At 32.8% G+C, this 5,804-nt stretch overlaps 2 long non-coding RNA genes across 2 annotated transcripts; both read left to right on the top strand.

Moving 5' to 3' along the window:
• Positions 1–3,478: 3,478 nt before the first annotated feature.
• On the top strand, positions 3,479–4,031 carry LOC131220565 (uncharacterized). Its single transcript, XR_009158683.1, has 4 exons — positions 3,479–3,521; positions 3,682–3,734; positions 3,834–3,876; positions 3,974–4,031. It is a non-coding gene; the product is annotated as an uncharacterized LOC131220565 (long non-coding RNA).
• Positions 4,032–4,406: 375 nt separating this feature from the next.
• LOC131220564 (uncharacterized) lies at positions 4,407–4,931 on the top strand. The gene is made up of 3 exons (XR_009158682.1): positions 4,407–4,520; positions 4,706–4,808; positions 4,890–4,931. It is a non-coding gene; the product is annotated as an uncharacterized LOC131220564 (long non-coding RNA).
• Positions 4,932–5,804: the final 873 nt, after the last annotated feature.

Below are 5,804 nucleotides of genomic sequence, written 5' to 3'. Positions count from 1 at the left end.
ATTTATCTGTTAGAAGACTCAGTGTCTTAAAGAGCCACCATTTCCATTTGTGTAAATTTAACTAAATTTTGAAGACCAAATTTCCATAGTTTTCTACTATATGGGAAGGCAATGCCAATGAAACTTCTCATTGCCCAAGATTGTGAGGAGGAATGAAAATAAAAATCTTCCATTAAATGCTACTTGCTATTAAGTTTCTTATAAATAAGTGTTGGTTCTACTGACCCACTCATGCTTTTCTTTCATTTTTTTTTCCCTCCTTTTTGCCTAGTCTCTATTGTTTCATATTTTCTTTTTCTTTTTTTCTTTTTTTTTGCTCAGAACCTGATTTATTTTTTAGCACATTTGGAAACTCTCTAGCTATGATTCATTTTATGAGATCTATTGAATGAAATTAGGTTCCTCTACAAATGTTTGATGTTCTACCTTTTATGGTATCATCACTATAACATGCCTGTGTGTGTACACACTTTATATACTGCACCACTCCATGAAGTTCATCTCATATTTTTTGAGATGTCTTCACATAGTTTTAGATGGTATGGCCCACTTGAGTTTCGCATACAGATGACTTTTGAGATATCTCATAAGCTAAAGGGGACACATCAAATGCATAGTGTTGATGTTCGACACACATCATGATGGGCCCCACAAAACTTACTAACATTAATTCTTAGGTTCTCAGGGTGTCAATAAGTTAGGTCACAATTTTGACCAGAATATTTGACCCATTTGACATGTCTGGTCCATTCACTCTATTTCACTGATCATTACCCTCAATTTGACTAGTTTCTCATTCCGATCATGCTACATATGAGAAAGATATTGGGCAAACAAGATTCATCAACAATTTGAGTGAATTTTGATTTAAACATCCGAAGTTATTTACTCTTCAATCTGGACTGATCAAATTGTCCAAAAATAGTTAAAGGTTGTTCATAATATCAAAAATATATGAATGAATAGAAAACACAAACATCAGCATGATCCAAAACTTCTATGGGCTCCAAGAAATTTTAAATGGTAGAGGTTCAATCACACTATTTCCTTTGGTGTGGTCCACTTGAGCTTTGGATATTCTTCGTTTTTGTTCTTTAGACCTCAAATTATCTGTTAACATGGATGAATGGAGTGGATAAAATAAATAAATAACGGTCGACCCCACAGAGTTTACTCTAGTAAAATCCTATAACCTACACTTATAACCTAAACCTACACCTAATCCTAATCTCAACTCCCTAACCTAAACCTAAACTTGAAAACCCAAACCTAAACCCGATCCCGAACTCGAACCCGATTTCATAAACCTAAACTTATAACCTTAACCTAAACCTATTCTCAAATCCCAAAACCTATAACCTTAACCTAAACCTTAACCTAAACCTAATAAACCTTAACCTATAACTTAAACCTAAACCTAAACCTTAACCTAAACCTAATTAAACCTTAACCTATAACCTAAACTTTAACTTTTAATCTAAACCTATAACCTAAACTTATTTCCCTAAAGCTTAACCTATAACCTAACCTAAATCTATAACCTTAACTTTTAACATAAACCTATAACCTAAACTCATTTCCCTAAACCTTAACCTATAACCTAACCCAAACCTAAACCTATAACCTATACTTATAACCTAAACCTAAACCTATAACCTTAACCTAAACATAAAACCTAAACCTAAACCTATACTTATAACCTAAACCTATTCTTATAACCTAAACCTATTCTCAAATCCCAAAACCTATAACCTAAACCTAAACCTTAACCTAAACCTAAACCTATAGCCTATAACCTAAACTTAAACCTACACTTATAACCTATAACCTAATTAACCTAAACCTAAAACCCAAACATAAACCCGATCTCGAACCCGAACCCGATTTCCTAAACCTAAAACTTAACGTATTCTCAAATCCCTAAACCTAAACTTACACCTAATCCTAATCTCAACTTCCTAAACTAAACCTAAACCTAAACTTGAAAACCCAAACCTAAACCCGATCCCGATCCCGAACCCGATTTCCTAAACCTAAACTTATAACCTTAATATAAACCTATTCTCAAATTCCAAAACCTATTACCTAAACCTAAACTTAAACATAAACCTAAACCTTAACCTATAACCTAAACTCCTAAACCTTAACCTATAACCTATAACCTATAACCTAAACCTAAACCTATAACCTACACTTATAACCTAAACCTATAACCTTAACCTAAACTTAAAACCTAACCTAAACCTTAACCTATAACTTATAACCTAAACCTAAACCTTAACCTATAACCTAAACTTATAACCTTAACCTAAACCTATTCTCAAATCCCAAAACCTATACTTATAACCTAAACCTAAACCTTAACCTATAACCTAAACCTATACTTATAACCTTAACCTAAACTTATAACCTTAACCTAAACCTATTCTTAAATCCCAAAACCTATACTTATAACCTTAACCTATAACCTAAACCTATACTTATAACCTTAACCTAAACTTATAACCTTAACCTAAACCTATTCTCAAATCCCAAAACCTATACTTATAACCTAAACCTAAACCTTAACCTATAACCTAAACCTATACTTATAACCCAAACCTAAACCCGAATTTGAACCCGATTTCCTAAACCTAAAACCTACACCTATTCTCAATTCCCTAAACCTTAACCTATAACCTAACCTAAACCTAAACCTAAACTTATAACCTACACTTATAACCTAAACCTGTAACCTATAACCTAACCTAAAACCTAAACCTAAAGCTATAACCTAAACCTATAAAATAAAACTTAAACCTAAATATATTCTCAAAACCCTAAAATTAAACCTACACCTAATCCTAATCTCAACTCCCTAACCTAAACCTAAACCTAAACTTAAAAATCCAAACCTAAACCCGATCCCAAACCCGAACCCGATTTCCTAAACCTAAACCTAAACCTTAACTTATTCTCAATTCCCTAAAGCTATAACTTATAACCTAAACCTAAACCTTAACCTAATCGTAAACCTTAACCTAAACCTAAACCTATAACCTAAACCTAAACCTTAACCTATAACCTAAACCTTAACCTATAACCTATAACCTAAACTCAATTCCCTAAACCTTAACCTATAACCTAACCTAAACCTAAACCTATAACCTAAATGTATTCTCAAATCCCTAAACCTAAACCTAAACCTAATTTTAATCTCAAACCTAAACTTGAAAACCCAAAACTAAACTCGATCCCGAACCCGAACCTGATTTCTTAAACCTAAACCTTAACCTATTCTCAATTCCCTAAAGCTATAACTTATAACCTTAACATAAACCTTAACCTAAACCTATAACCTATAACCTAAACCTTAACCTAAACATAAACCTATAACCTTAACCTAAACCAAAACCTATGACCTAAACCTTAACCTATAACCTACCTATAACCTAAACTTATAACCTATAAACTAACCTTAACCTTAACCTAAACCTTCCAAGTAGGAAAAGAAATTCCTCTGGATGTTCTTGCTACTGCAGGTAAATGGTGAAGCATATGTTAAACTTCATTCTTTCATAGCACCCACTAAGAAAGTTTGTTCAAGTCAATTATGATAAAGTAGAATGGACTATTGACATGGTTCTTTATTCATTGATAAGCATAAACCTGGATTGATACCTAACTTTCCTTTCTCTGCAGAACTGGAGAATTTGGGACATCCATTATTGGAAGGTTTGGATATATTAATAGTTGTACATATGTGATTTTTTTTTTTTACTAAGTTATATGCAATGTTCTTTGTAAGTTTTGTATAAATATTCTAACTTGCTTATGGATTGATTATTTTCCAGAAAAGTAAGCCTTCACCCAAGAAAAGCGATCCTGATCTAGATGGTAAAAAAATTTCTCTCATTTTAACGAATACAGAAAGACAGTTGTTGAAATTTGTGGGTTTTATGGTTTTTTAATTAGCTTGTTGGTGATGATGTAGTAACTCAGTACCAATCACCATCATTCCAATGGTTCACATCAAAGTCTTCAAAAAAGGTGATCTTTGTGGTTCACCATTATCCTGTTTGCATATTTTCATTTTGTTAGGAAGGAGTTTTTACATAACCCCAAATGGACTGAGCTCTACATTTTTTGGCCTTTTTTTGTTGGCTCATTTGTACTGGAGTTATCATATACATGCAATTTTGGTGCAATTCTGATATTTGGATATCTAAATGTTTCTATTTTTACTGTAATCTTAATAGTGGAGATGGATTAGTATGATATCTATATTTTCTGGCCACTACCTTGACTCTCTTATTGTTTGATGCATGATATGCAGCACCCTTTATTCTGCTATAGTTATTGAGTTTATCATAAAGAGCACCTATTTCTAAGGTAATTTTACTTTTAACATTTCTTTGCATGTTCAAGTACCCCTTGGCTCTGTCACATCAATAATTGATGGCTTGAAGAAGCTAAACATTGAAAAGTTGAAGCCCCTGGAAGTTACCTATTGATTTAATGATTTTGTTTCTCCTTTATTGGTGAGCAATAGCAAACATGTGGACCTTGAATTAATTTGATCAGTTTATGTTTTAATGTTCTTTCCCTAGAAACTGCACTCGAGATTGTGTGGGAGAAGTTGCAGATGTTGTTCTTGCTAGATGGTACATGCAAAAGTTTCTGTCAACTATAATCAATTGCTTATGGGACTGGTTCCTTTTTGCAGACAAGCAGTGATTTCGACGCTAGGCCAATGGTTATGCTCTTGGGCCAGTACTCCACTGGAAAAATAACATTCATTAAACATTTGCTAAACTGTAGTTATCCAGGTAGATTAAACTGTTTACTTCCATTTCACGATATATGTGCATTTATATGCATGTGCTTACCATTTCCATTGTTTTGAACAGGAGCACACATCGGACTGGAACCTACGACTAACAAATTTGTTGTTGTTATGGTATGCACCCAAATCCCAAAGCTAATTATAAAATTTTGAATTGCTCTGGCACCTTTAAAAAAAATTTTGCTCTCATGTTAGGCTGATTCGATGATTCCATTATGGATGTCAGGCCATTTTCTGGATTTTCGTGGCACTTGTGGATTTCTTTGACAACAAAGAAAATTGTGTTCAAGAATCTAGTGTTGGCTGCATGTATATGCGGTCACGATCACCGGATATACGTTTAGGTTAAGGTTAAGGTTAGGTTAGGTTATAGGTTTAGATGGATGTAGTAGTTTATGTTTGGATGAATGTAGTTTATGTTCGGATGGATTTATGTAGTTTGGGTTTAGATGGATGTGAATGTGAATATGATGAAATATATAATATAATAGGTGTATATCATAATGAAATATATTGTAACAAGTGTATAAGATGAATTTTGTGGTACTTTTACCTACGAAAATATTCGTAGGTATAAGTTTTGTAAATATTTTTAGCTACGAAAATATTCGTAGGTAAACAATAAAAGTTTTGTATAAATTTTTACCTACGAAAAAATTCATAGGTAAGAGTTTTGTAAATATGCTTTAGCTACGAAAATATTTGTAGGTACAAGTGTTTTGAAGTCCCACAGATAAAAACCATTGGTAAAAGTTTTTGCCGACGAAAAAATTCGTCGTCAAAAGTCTTACCTTTGCCGATGAAATTTTTTTTCGTTGGTAAAAGTTTTTCCCCTCGGTCTTTTAACAACGAATTTACCGATGAAAATTTTCGTCTGTAAAACTTTTTACCTATGAAAAAAGGGCTTTTAGCGACGAAAATTTTCTTCGATAAAAGTGGCTTTTCTTGTAGTGATTTATTTATAACATTCACAAAAGCT

The sequence above is a fragment of the Magnolia sinica genome, chromosome 12 (genome assembly GCF_029962835.1).
Source record: "Magnolia sinica isolate HGM2019 chromosome 12, MsV1, whole genome shotgun sequence".
Lineage (NCBI taxonomy): Eukaryota > Viridiplantae > Streptophyta > Magnoliopsida > Magnoliales > Magnoliaceae > Magnolia > Magnolia sinica.
The sequence above is the reverse complement of the archived record's forward strand: the minus strand, read 5'-3'. Positions and strand labels throughout refer to the sequence as shown.